General features: G+C 45.8%; 1 protein-coding gene across 2 annotated transcripts in view; it reads right to left on the bottom strand.

The window, feature by feature from the left end:
• LOC116975042 (interleukin-8-like) overlaps window positions 1-13,106 on the bottom strand; it is a 43,861-nt gene that overhangs the window by 14,821 nt on the left and 15,934 nt on the right. Inside the window, exon 3 of one of the 2 annotated variants that reach the window (XR_004412519.1) lies at window positions 10,569-10,613. The exons of the other annotated variant lie outside the window; for it this stretch is intronic. The gene's annotated coding sequence lies outside the window, so the exon portion shown is untranslated. Of the gene's footprint in view, window positions 1-10,568; window positions 10,614-13,106 lie in introns of those variants that run through there. 2 annotated transcript variants of the gene reach the window in all.

Genomic DNA, 13,106 nt, shown 5'->3' on the forward strand with positions numbered 1-13,106 from the left:
TGACTCTGACCAAATCAATGAGGTTATGAGGATAAAATGATGTCGCCAGTTATAGATCACATATAATGGCACAGTCTGAACGAACCTTGCCCGCAAAAATATTTGGTTAGCTGATTAGGACACCTCTCTATCAGATGTTGTCGCTGATGTTTGTGATTCAACGTGTGAAACAATTGAAAACATCCAATCATCAATAAAAATTAAACAAGCAAAAAAAATTATAACATTGCTTTATTTTTAGAACATAGAACAGGAACACTTTGTCTGTGCCCAACATGATGGCAAGTTAATATCCTCTGCCTGCACGTGACCCATATCTGAAGAAGGGTCTCGACCTGGAACATCACCCATTCCTTCTCTCCAGAGATGCTGCCTGTCCTGCTGTGTCACTCCAGCACTTTGTGTCTATCTTTGCTTTAAACTAGCATCTGCAGTTCCTTCTTACACGTCTCTACCTTTTCATGTGCGTATCTAAAATCTTCCACCACCACTCCTGGTAATGCATTCCAGGCCCCCACCATAATCAGTGTAAAAAACGCCCCCACATCCTTTTAGACGTTCCCCCTCTGACCTTAAAATTATGCCCTCTATCTCCAAACTGGGACCCAGGCTCTGACTGTCCATCCTGTCTATGTCTCTCACAACTTGATACATTTCCATCAGGCCTCCCTTCAGCTTCAATTTTTTAATTAACAAAACAATTGAAATTATTTGCAAACGCTTAATGCACATAAATGCATTTAAATTTACCAAATTAAGTCAAAAGCAAGGGATTTTCTTTTACAAAGGTAAGTATGGATAGTGTTACTGTTAGTGTTAGACTGTTGATTATTGATATGACACAGTCTAAGGTGGAGACAAGAAACTGTAGATGCTGCCTGGCCCATTGAATTACTCCAGCACTTCCAGTGTTCTTCGTAATAAGATGCTTGTTGACATTTTAGAGAAGAAACAGATCTAATAGTTGAATTTTTCAATGTATTTTAAACAGAGGTACTTTCCACCATATTGTGAAAGCAAATATCAATAAAGGATGTCATGTTTGAGGTTTACAGGAAATGTCTTTCAATTTAATGTAATTTATATTATGGTGTGTTTGCTCAGCATTTGCAAAGGGCGACAGTGATTTACATCTAAAAGATAGAAGAAATGGCTTTGTAAGCCTTCGTAAGTTACCATAGAAGCATTTGATCGGGATGCATCGTAGCTTAATTTGGGAACAGCTCCATCCAGAACCACCAGACTGATTCCTGGGATGTCAGGATTTTCATATGAAGAAAGGCTGGATAGACTCGGCTTGTACTCGCTAGAATTTAGAAGATTGAGGGGGAATCTTATAGAAACTGACAAAATTCTTAAGGGGGTTGGACAGGCTAGATGCAGGAAGATTGTTCCCGATGTTGGGGAAATCCAGAACTAGGGGTCACAGTTTAAGGATAAGGGGGAAATCCTTTAGGACCGAGATGAGAAAAACATTTTTCACACAGAGAGTGGTGAATCTCTGGAATTCTCTGCCACAGAAGGTAGCTGAGGCCAGTTCATTGGCTATATTTAAGAGGGAGTTAGATGTAGCCCTTGTGGCTAAAGGGATCAGGGGGTATGGAGAGAAGGCAGGTACAGGTACAGGATGATCAGCCATGATCATATTGAATGGCGGTGCAGGCTCGAAGGTCCAAATGGCCTACTCCTGCACCTATTTTCTATGTTTCTATAAGAAATTACAGAGAATCGTGGACGCAGCCCAGACCATCACACAAACCAACCTCCCTTCCATTAACACTATTTACAACTCATGCTGCCTCGGCAAGGCCAGCAGCATAATCAAGGACGAGTCGCACCATAGCCATTCCCTCTTCTCCCTCTCTCATCGGGCAAAACGTATAGAAGTGTGAAAACGCACCTGTCCAGATTCAGGGACAGTTTCTGACCAGCTGACAATTGAAACATCCTAGCAACAACTAGAGAGCATCCCTGGACTATGACCTATCTCATTGGAGTCCCTCGGACTATCTTTCATCGTACTTTACTGGCTTTATCTTGCAGTAAATGTTATTCACGTTATTCCCTTTATCATGTACTGTACACTGTGGATTCCTCAATTGTAATCATGTATTGTCTTTCCACTGGTTAGCACGCGGCAAAAGCTTTTCACTGTACCTCGGTACACGTGACAATAAACTAAACTCAATATGTCACTATTCTTATGCAACAGAGTTCAGAAGAATGAGATCGCCATGAAACTGGGCAGATTGTGAATGGAAGTGACAGCAGATAATAAGGAGGGTCTTAAGATCACAAGATCATTAGGGGCAGAATTAGGCCATTTGGCCTATCGAGTCTGCTCCACCATTCATAAGGTCATAAGGTAATGTGATAGGAGTAGAATTAGACCATTCAGGCAATAAAGTCTACTCCGCCATTCAATCATGGCTGATCTACCCTCCTAACCCCATTCTCCTGCCTTCTCCCCTCAACCTCTGACACCTATACTAATCAGGAATCTATCTAACTCTGCCTTAAACATATTCACTGACGACCTCCACAGCCTTCTGTGGCAAAGAATTCCACAGATTCACCACCCTCTGACTAAATAAATTTCTCCTCATCTCCTATCTCCTTCCTAAAAGAACACCCTTTAATTCTGAGGCTATGACGTCTAGTCGTAGACTCTCCCACTAGTAGAAACATCCTCCCCACATCCACTGTGTCCAAGCCTTTCACTATTCTGTATGTTTCAATAAGGTCCCCCCTCATTCTTCTAAACTCCAGCGAGTACAGGCCCAGTGCCGATAAATGCTCATCATCAGTTAACCTATTTAATCATGGCTGATCTGCTTTCCCCTCTCAACCCTTTTCTCCTGCATTCTCCCTGTCACCTTTGGCACCCATGCTAACCAATAACCTATCAATCACCACTTTAAAAATAGCCAATGACTTGGCATCCGCAGCCGTCTGTGGCAATGAATTCCACAGAGAGCGTCTGCATGGTGGCTAATCCAGCACTTTGGGCAAAACCTAAAGATAATAATTGGTCACTCAAACCTGAGATGAGGAGGCAGTAACAGTAAGTAATTGTCAGCTTCATCAGTATTCCCTGTGCTACTATTTGGGAATCAGTTTGGCTCTAATGAGTGAATTTGAAAGAATAATTTGAAAACATTTCGGTAATAGAGCCAGTATAACACTATTTTACTTCGGAGTCACGTGAGTGACTACTTGAAGAACCCCGCCAGGACGCATGCGTGACATATCGCTACACGCATTGCTACGAGTCACAGCAGGGGGAACAACGTTCCCTTAGCGGCAAAATTTGAAAGCCGGGAACAGCAGGTAAGAAGTTCCTTCCACTTACCATTCAGGTGGAGACATGGACCGGATCCACGAAGGCTGCGGAAAAGCTGGCGGGGGAGAACCGCGGAGTTGCGGGCAGCCGGCAGCAGCAGCCAAAGGCACGCCAATCTCCCGTAATGGGAACAGCTGTGCCCGACTTCGCTCCCGCACCGGCCACGGCCGGGCGGTACAGCGAAGCAAAAACTAACAGGGTCGTTGACTCCAAGGAGTCCGACTTTGAATAGCCGCGAGCGGCCAGTGCCCGTGCGCATTGGAGCCGGTTTGAGCGGCTGGGAGCGGGGAACAAAGCAGCCGCGACGGCCAGTGCTCGAGAGCATTGGAGCCGGTTGGAGCGGCTGCAGGAGGAACAGCTTCAAGCAGCCGCGACGGCCAGTGCCCGTGAGCATTAGAGCCGGTTGGAGCGGCTGCAGGAGGAAATACCCCAAAGTGGCAGGCTCCGGGAGATGGAGGCTAGCCACAGTGGGCAGTTAGTAAGCCCCACAGCAGTACCTCTTGTAGGGCTGCACAGTGTTTCTCCCTCATCAGAGGGGAACACCGAGGGTCAATCCTGGGCTGGCTGCAGGAGCTGGAGCAGGAGAGGCTTCAGGAGCAGCCGCAACGGCCAGTGACCGTGAGCATTGGAGCCGGGTGGAGTGGCTGCTGGAACTGGAGCAGGAGCGGCCTCAGGAGTAGCAGCTTCAGGAGCAGCCGCGATGGCCAGTGACCATGTGCATTGGTGCCGGTTGGGTGCCCGAGAGCATCGGAGCCAGCTGGAGCGGCTGTTGGAGCAGGTAAGTGGCAGGCTCCGGGAGATGGAGACTAGTCACAGGGGGCAGCTAGTAAGTCCTACAGCAGTACCTCTTGTAGGGCTGCACAGTGTTCACCCTCATCAGAGGGGAGTATAGGGGGTCAATTCTGGGCTGAACCTGAACAGGGGTGCAGAACATACCCCTAGTGCACATGGGGCGCAGAAAACGTATTGGAAGACACTTACCATCAGGGAACTGCAAAACACTGAATGTTCCCAGTATCAACCAGTGTATTTGAAAACATGGCAGGGCAGGGACTTGAAACGAAAGAAAGTTCCAAATGTCCTAACAGCGGGTATTACGGGTTTCGCCCGCACAATAAACAAAAAAGACATGACACTAGATCACCAGGATGCACTGGCCTTATTTTGCAAACTACCAATACGAGTAAACAACATTAGGAAGAAGTACCATCCAACCGGCTTTAGACCCTAATTTGCAGGCCTATGCAAACCTGGAACCTCCATACCACCAATATTAAAATTTGGAGGCAACTTATCTAAACAGGTAAAGACCTTGACATAGAGGGAAACCCTGGGGCTCATTAAAGCAACGTCTAAAAACTACTTCCTGGGGAATGCGCTAACCCTCAACACAGACCCAACTACAGATCCAGACACCGGCACCTCAACGTCCACGGAGGATGCCGAAAAAGTAACAAATCTACTAATAGTAACCATGGAGGAAGAAGTACAGGGTTATACCATGGAATTATTCAAAACATAATCCTCCAATTCAGCATGTACCGAACTGAATGTTCATGCTTACAGGCAAAGAAATAATCAAAAGCGCATACTGAACTACAGTGCCCAAATAAAAAAGGAGTAATGGAGGACATCCAACACGAATCACAGGAATTCGTGTCCAATAATCTTTATCATAATATAGATGGGGGTTGCCACATCATCATAGATTTGACTAATTTGAATACTTTCGTACTTTATATTCATTACTAGATGGGAACCTTTGTTACTGCAAAGGTATTGATCCTACGTTACTACATGGCAAGCATCGTATTAAAAAATGCTTACTATACAGTACCCATTAGAGATGACCACAGATGTATTTAACACAATGGACCATCTGCGGTTTCACTCTTAACTCAGCTCACATGTCAGTGACTTTGCCGTATGAAAAGGTTACAGCCTTAATGGAGGCTTGCAGTAAACTAAACCATCCATCAGACTGGTAGTAGAATAATTTGGCATTATAGTGGCTGTGTTCCAGCCACATAAATCGGACCTTTACATTATCAAATTACTGAGCGCAAACATGCGTGCACTCAAAAATTATGGGGGTCATTCTGACAGACCAAAGAAGCTACCAACAGAGGCCACAATGGTACTAAAATGGTGGAAACATAACATTAGGCATTGTTCCTATCCAAACATTAACAGCTACCCGTCTATGGAACTACATACTGATGGGCACTTGGATGGGATGCTACCAATTCCATCTCCAGCTGTGGGGGAGATGGAATGCACAGGAGGCATCATTACATACGCTGGGCATAAATACCTGGGAAAGTTAAGTGCATTCCATGGCTTTAAGTCATATTGTTCTGGGTTATATCACCAGTATGTTAGACTACTAATTGACTACACCACCATGGTAGCATATGTCAACCATATGGGTGGAAACATATCGACATCATGTGACTATCTGGCCAACACAATTTGGCAATAGTGTATCCAGAAAGATATTTGGATATCAGCTACCAACTTACCAGGTAAACTGAATTTAGTGGCAGACAACAAGTCACGCTAAGTCTATGAAAACACTGTATGGATGTTGGATAAAAAAATGTATTGCTGGAATTACAGCACGGTATGGAACACCAGATAACGACCTATTCACATCCATGCTCTCACCAGTTATCGAATTAGGTTCTTGGGAACCAGAACCTGGGGCAGTGGCTACAGATGCATTTTCGCTGCATTGGGGGATTATTTATGCATTCCCTCCTTCTGCCTCATCAGTCGGGTATTTAGGAATAAACAGTAGACTCCGCGTCTGGTATTTTGATAGTACCCGATTGGCCTACTCAACCATCGACATGGTTTTAGAACCATGCATCACCATCCATCATAGACCTAATTTACTGGTTCTTCCCGCAACAAGGGGAGTTACCCATGTCATAATTATATAAACCTATTAATTTATAGAGTTGAAAGCACCTCTACTACACCTGGGACTGACGGACCGAACAGTGGAATTATTTCAGCGGGCCACAGACAGTCCACCAAAAAATCAGTACTTGGTGTCATCAAGAAATGGGAAGTACTGTCACAACAATAAACATCACCCACAGATCTATGAACATCCCGTCTGTTCTGGAATTCCTGGCAAGCCTCCATTACGATGAGAGGCTCAGTCATAATGCCATCAACTGCGCCAGAAGTGCTCTGTCAACATACCTGGCGCAAGGAACAGAGCGGCATTCTGTTGGGACACACCCTGGTAACCAAACTCATGAGGGGCATTTTAATATTAATCCCCCAAGAACCAGGTACTCCCAAATATGGGATGTGAGCATTGTACTGACCATGTTAAGAAACTGGTCTCCAGCTACAGCTCTGTCCCTACAGAAACTGACTATGAAAACAGTCATGCTGATGGCCTTGGTCACGGCACAAAGGGTCCAGTCACTACAGAAACAAAGGTTGGACAACATGATTATTTCATCTGGAAATTTAACTTTTCACATCAATGAAATAGTCAACCAGAACAGACAGGGGTCAGCAGGCCTAAAAACATAATTCAGGGCCTACCCGACAGATGGTCGTCTCTGTATTGTAACACACTTACTATTATATATGGAGTATACTAAGATCATCAGAGGGAAAGAAATGTCACTTTAATCAGCTACAAACAGCCACTCAAAACAGTGACAGTCCAGACCATCTCTAGATGGCTAAAACAGGTCCTAATAAAGGCTGGAGTAGACACTAGCATTTTTTACTCTCACTCCACCAGGGCTGCAGCTACATCGGCAGCTATGAAGTTGGACGTTCCTATGGACCAAATCCTCAAGACAGCAGGATGGTCAACGGAGGAAACTTTCCAACGACTTTATAACAATCCAGTCATTGAACCTGCAACATTTGCAGAAACAAATTTAAGTTCTGTAATATAATTTACCCCATAAATAGGGGCAATAATTGGTGTTAATATTTTTATCGTTGGGTTTCAATATCGTATTGATGTCTAATAATGTTAACTCTATTCTCCCCATAATCAAGGCAGATGTGATGCATGGACTCGTTTCCACGGCATGAAATCACAGAGCTTTAAAATCTTCACGTAGTCACTCACGTGACTCCGAAGTAAAATAGTAAGATTAAACGAGAACTTACCAGTTTGAAGTTTGATCGTTATTTTATGAGGAGTAACGTTGAGGGAATACGTGCCCTCCTCTCCCACCCTTGATCATATACTCAACTGGTATCTCTTCTCTAATCTTACTATGTTTAGTCATTACAGTTATCTGTGATTTCACACCGCTGCTTTGAAGAATGACATGCATGCGTCCTGGCGGGGTTCTTCACGTATTCCCTCAACGTTACTCCTCATAAAATAACGATCAAACTTCAAACTGGTAAGTTCTCGTTTAATCTTACTATTCTTTGCTGTGTCTGTTAATTGGTATATTTCTGTTGTTGATTGGCAGAGAAAAAAAAATGTTTGCGATCGATAGTATCTAGGAGGTAACCTGTTCTGTCAGCGAGAGCACGGATGATTTAAATGATGTTCAAAATATATATTGTACCACAGATATTTTTTCCCCAAACACTTTCAGATTGGCTGCACAGTAACTCAGTTCCACATTTTGCAACTGGTGCCCGGGATACACTTATTTTACAGATTTGGCTTTAATCCAGGGGATTATAATAATCAGGAAACAATCCCTGAACTAAAACACATGAGTTACAAGAAATGTGACAACCTCTAGCAAACTAACATTAGGTATCGTCAATACATATTTGACACTTACAATCTCGATCTTATGGTTGTAAAAAGATGCTGTGTCGGAAATACATTTGTGAATGTTTGAAATTATCATTTATTTGTTTGCAGTTTCAATTCTGCAAATGCCAAAATAGGTCTAACAACAATGAAAGCTAACTAGAGAGCTGCAGGAGGAATCCAGTGAGTCAGGCAACATCAGTGGGAAATGGGCAGTGGATGTTTTGGGTCAAGATTGTTTATCTGGAGGGAAGCAGTAAAGGGGAAATAGTGGATACTAGACTAAGTGGGACCCAATGGGTCCCTTTGTCACATGGGTGGCCTGGCCCCCCAATGCAATATTCCACCACTAAGCCATAGCCCCCAACTGCGCATGATTGGCTGACAGTCCTGCACTAATGGCAGAAGTTAAGTTAAAGTTAATAACTTTGCATTTAATATTTCCATTACCTTGCCATCCCTCTTCCAATCTATCCTCCTCCATTCCCCCCTCATCCCCCAGCACTCCATCCCCCTCCTCTTGACACTCCCTCTTCTTTCACCTTGGAGACAGGTAGAGAGATGGAGGGAGAGATGGAGGGAGAGGGGGAGAGATGGAGGGAGAGGGGGATGGAGAGAGGCAGAGAGAGAGAGGGCCGGAAAGAAAGAGGGGGAGAGGGAGAAAGGGAGAGGAAGGAGGGAAGGAGAGACAGAATGGGGAGAGGAAGAGAGGAAGAGAGAGAGGAAGGGAGAGAGAGGGGGAAGAGAAAGAGGGAGGGGGAGAGGGAGGGAGAGAGAGAAAGAGGGAGGGAGAAAGAAAGAGACAGAGAGAGAGGGAGGGAGTGAGAGAGGTAGAGAGAGAGAGAGCCTGAAAAGTGCAATGACAATAAATTGAATTGAATGGTGTAAATCAACCATATTCATCTCTGTCAATATAACCTTCACCACATATATTATGCATGATACACATTCCACCATGTGATCCAGTCTGGGATTGAGTAAGGAATGCAGTTACTGATAACAACCCTGTTCGTCCCTGAGACTGGAGTACCGTTTTTTGCGCAAATAGAAAAAATGCGCAAACCAGAAGAACACAAGATCAGAGTTTTAGTCATGTATAGATAAAAAGGTGTAGGGGTGGGATAGGGAAGAATTAGTGAGTGATAGATGGATCCAGGTTCGGAGAAGTTGACTGACAGATAGAGACAGGTGAGGAGGGAAGGGTGGGCATAGTAACAGAGGCTGGGAGGTGATAAGTGGAGACAACAATGAGCTGTAGACGGAGACACAAGGAACTGTAGATGCTGTAACCTTGAGCAACTCAGCGGGTCAGGCAGCATCTCTGGAGGATATGAATAGGTAACATTCCGGCTTGGGGACCTTTTTCAGACTGGATCCCAACCGGACACATTGACTATCCATGTCCTGAGTGGACTGCAGATCATCAAATTAAATAAGAAAGATGAAAAGTGGAACCAAATAAGGGAGATGTTGGCGAATTGGAGAGAATTATATACTGGGTGCAGAAACTGGTGAGATGAAAGGCAAGAACAAAGGGAACTCCTGTTCTATCTTAAAGAGACTTTAAGATTTTGCCTTCCACCACAGTGAGGAGGTGTTTGGTGAACTCACTGTGGTGGATGTTAAATTTGTGTTGATTGTGTGTTTTTGTCATTTTTTATTATATGTATGACTGCAGCGAAACGAAATTTCGAATAAACAAATCTAATCTAATCTAATCTATCAATGAGAGATGGGGTGAGAGAAGTGGTGCATGGAATGTGGGAGATGCAGGTAAGTGCTTTGTCAGCCACAATGAGGTGGGGGGAGCCACGTGAGAAAGGTAGGCATTTCAAATGTCCTGGAGTTGAAAGCTTCATCTCAAGAACAGCTGCAACAGCAACAAATGAAATGGTGGCCTTACAGGAGACAGCGCGAGGGGAGGTGAGGTCTAGATAGCTGTGGGAGTCAGTAGGTTTGTAGTAAATGCCAGTGGATAGTTTGTCTCCTAAGATGGAGAACAAAGAGATCAAGTAAGGGGCGAGAGTTTTCGTAAATGGTCAAAGTGAACTTGAGGGCAGGCTGGATGTTAATGGCAAAGTTAATGAAAGTGATGAGTTCTGCACGGGTGCAGGTGGCAGCACCAATGACACAGTAAAAGTTTGGGAATGGTGCCATAGGTTTGAAACAAAGAGGCAGACTTTGCTGGGGTCCAAGCGAGCATCTGTGGCTACACCTTAGATTTGTAGAAAATGAGAGGAGTCAAAATAGCTGTTTATTTCATACCATTCCCACTCTTACATGAGTTGCTCTGTGTCTTTCCCTCCTTCACCATCTCCCTCAGGACCACTGAGTACCTTTGGCAGACAATACACCAGGAATCACCGGCTGAACCAATGCCGCACTAATAAACCTTCTGCAATTGATTGAAAGAGACAGCATGGAAACAGGCCCTTCAGCCCACCACGTACATGCTGATAATTGATCATCCATTCACACTAGTTCAGTGTTATACAACTTTTGCATCCACTCCTTATCCACTATGATCAATTGACAGAGGCCATGTTAGCTACAAATCCGAACGTCTTTCGGAAGTTTAAGGAAACCTACACAGTCAGAAGGAGAATGTGCAAACCTCACACAGACAGCACCGAGATCAGGATCGAACTTGGGTCCCAAGCAGTATCTCCTCCATTTTAGATCCTGGAACTTATTCAACCCCCTACATTGGGCACACCAAACCCAAGAGATGGAATACTGATATACTTTATACATGAACATAAACATTCAAAACACTGGAGGGAGAGTTTGAGTGAGTGGGATAAAATTGAATCACTTTTTTCAAAGAAATGGCATGATGAGCAGACCAGTCTTTCATGCATTGCAAGCTTTGAGAACTCCTGTTTATGACTTCTGCTGGGATAGTTTCTGCATCGACTGATGTTCATTGTGCTCACTATCTGTGATTGATTAAATATATGCTTTAAGGCTTTCTGGAGCTGATTCAAGTTTCAGTTTCCAGATTCTCCAAATCTGCCTGACTGTGGTCATCTAGACATTGGGTTTACACCAGGAGTTCCAAGGTTTAGGAAATTCCAATATCAGATTACAGCACGTGTGTGAGTCCATGTGAATTCCAGGAATTCAGCTAGTTTTATACTCTAACTGGTTTTCTACTCCAGAATCTGCCCTTGTCCCTGTTTACTTCTCACTGGGACTTTTCTGGTCTATGCATTAATTTTACTTCGGAGTCACGTGAGTGACTACGTGAAGAACCCGCTCAGTGCGCAGGCGCGGCAATTACGCACAGCAGTGCAACAGTGGCTGCAACGGGAGTTAGGCTCTCCCGCTACAGAATGAAACGGACCGTCGGGTGAGTACCCTGAGGTCGGGTTTCTTTTACAGGTGAGCCTTTTTCTGCTTGTGTTTTTTACAGGCAGAGAAAAAGGCTCTGGAACAAAACTGCCCCCCGTTCAAGGAGGAACGTTTTCCCGTTGGGGAGGGGGGCAGCAACAGGCGGCAGGAGCGTTACCCGGTGTTCCTCTATTCCCCGACATCGTGCCGAGGCCAGCACGCTAGTACCTGAGCAGCGGGCTGGATGCATATCCACACGAAGAGGCATCCGGCAGGTGTTCCCGATTATGGACGGGACGTCTCTCCACTCGCACGGGGGGAGAGAGAGCCGCCTGAGCCGCTGGAGTGGCTCACGGAGCAGGTGCCTGCGAGACGCGCTGCTTGAGGGGCGCTCTCGCATCTACAAGGCAAAAGCTCCAGAAGAAGGCGGTAGGAACAATTACCGGGCGCTCCGCTATCCCCATCACCGCGCCGAGCCCAGTCCCGCTAGTGCCTGAACTACGGGCTGGATGTCTAGCCATCCGAAGAGGCATCCGGCCGGTGGCGTCCGATTCGTCGGACGGGGACATGTCTCCACCTAAATGGAGGAGAGACAGCCGCCTGAGCTGCATCCAACAGCTATTGGAGCAGCTTCAGCGAGATGCGCAGAAAGAGCGCTCTCGCGGAGGGAGGTCAGGCACCCCCTCCACAGTGTTTCATGCACTGCCCTCTGCTCCCTCATTACTGGAGGCTAGCATTGGTGACCAGGGCTGGGCTGGTCTGGAACAGGGGCAGGCGGACGAATTCGGGAGTATGCCAGGGGTGCAGGAACAGGAAGAGCTGTTGGGTGTGATGGACCGCTTTGTAGCAACCCCACGGGCTGGAGCACCGCTGGAACCAAGAATGGCGGCCAGCATCAACCATCTATCCAATAAACCATTACTGGAAAAGGTGCTCGCTGAGGTGCTGAAACAACACACAGCACCAGAAAACTGTGATGCCCTCAAAGTAAAAAGTGTCAACAGCCAAATCTGGGGGCTTGTGGGGTCACACATCCGGTCCCAAGAACTCAAGCTACAGCGGATCCTAAGGCTCCTGACGTCGGCCATCACAGCCATTGCTCGTTCCGTGGAGACCACGGAGATGGATACCTGCCAGCAGGATGTGCTGGCATTAATGTGTACCACACAATTTGAGATCAACAATCTCTGGAGGGAAACATAAGACCTGCCCTCAATCCCAAATTTGCTGGCTTGTGTAAAGCCCCAGCTGCGGAGACGGACGCGCTGCTATTTGGGAAAGATTTCAATAAAAAACTGAAGGAGATGCAGGAAGCATCAAAAACCTTCGGCCTAATGAGGGCAGGCCCCGGGACGAGCAAACCAAGACCTCCGATACCCAAGCGGCAGCACCCCACGGCATCCACCAGTCGACGTCCGCAATATGGGACTGGTGAACGCTTGGGGTCCGCACATTATCCCCAAAGATCTTTTTAGATCAGGGCCCGCAGCGGACCCTCTGGAAAATGCGCCTCCCCCCAACATCGCCAGCACGTCAGAACAGAACCTTCAGGAAAATGAAGAAACAGAATCGCCAATAACCATGGAGGTAGGTGGGTCTGGTTCCTACCAGCATATAGAGAATAAGGGTGCTTTATTAACAGGGGGGAGATTACACTTGTTTAAAGAA

The sequence above is a fragment of the Amblyraja radiata genome, chromosome 1, assembly GCF_010909765.2.
Source record: "Amblyraja radiata isolate CabotCenter1 chromosome 1, sAmbRad1.1.pri, whole genome shotgun sequence".
In the NCBI taxonomy this organism is placed as follows: domain Eukaryota; kingdom Metazoa; phylum Chordata; class Chondrichthyes; order Rajiformes; family Rajidae; genus Amblyraja; species Amblyraja radiata.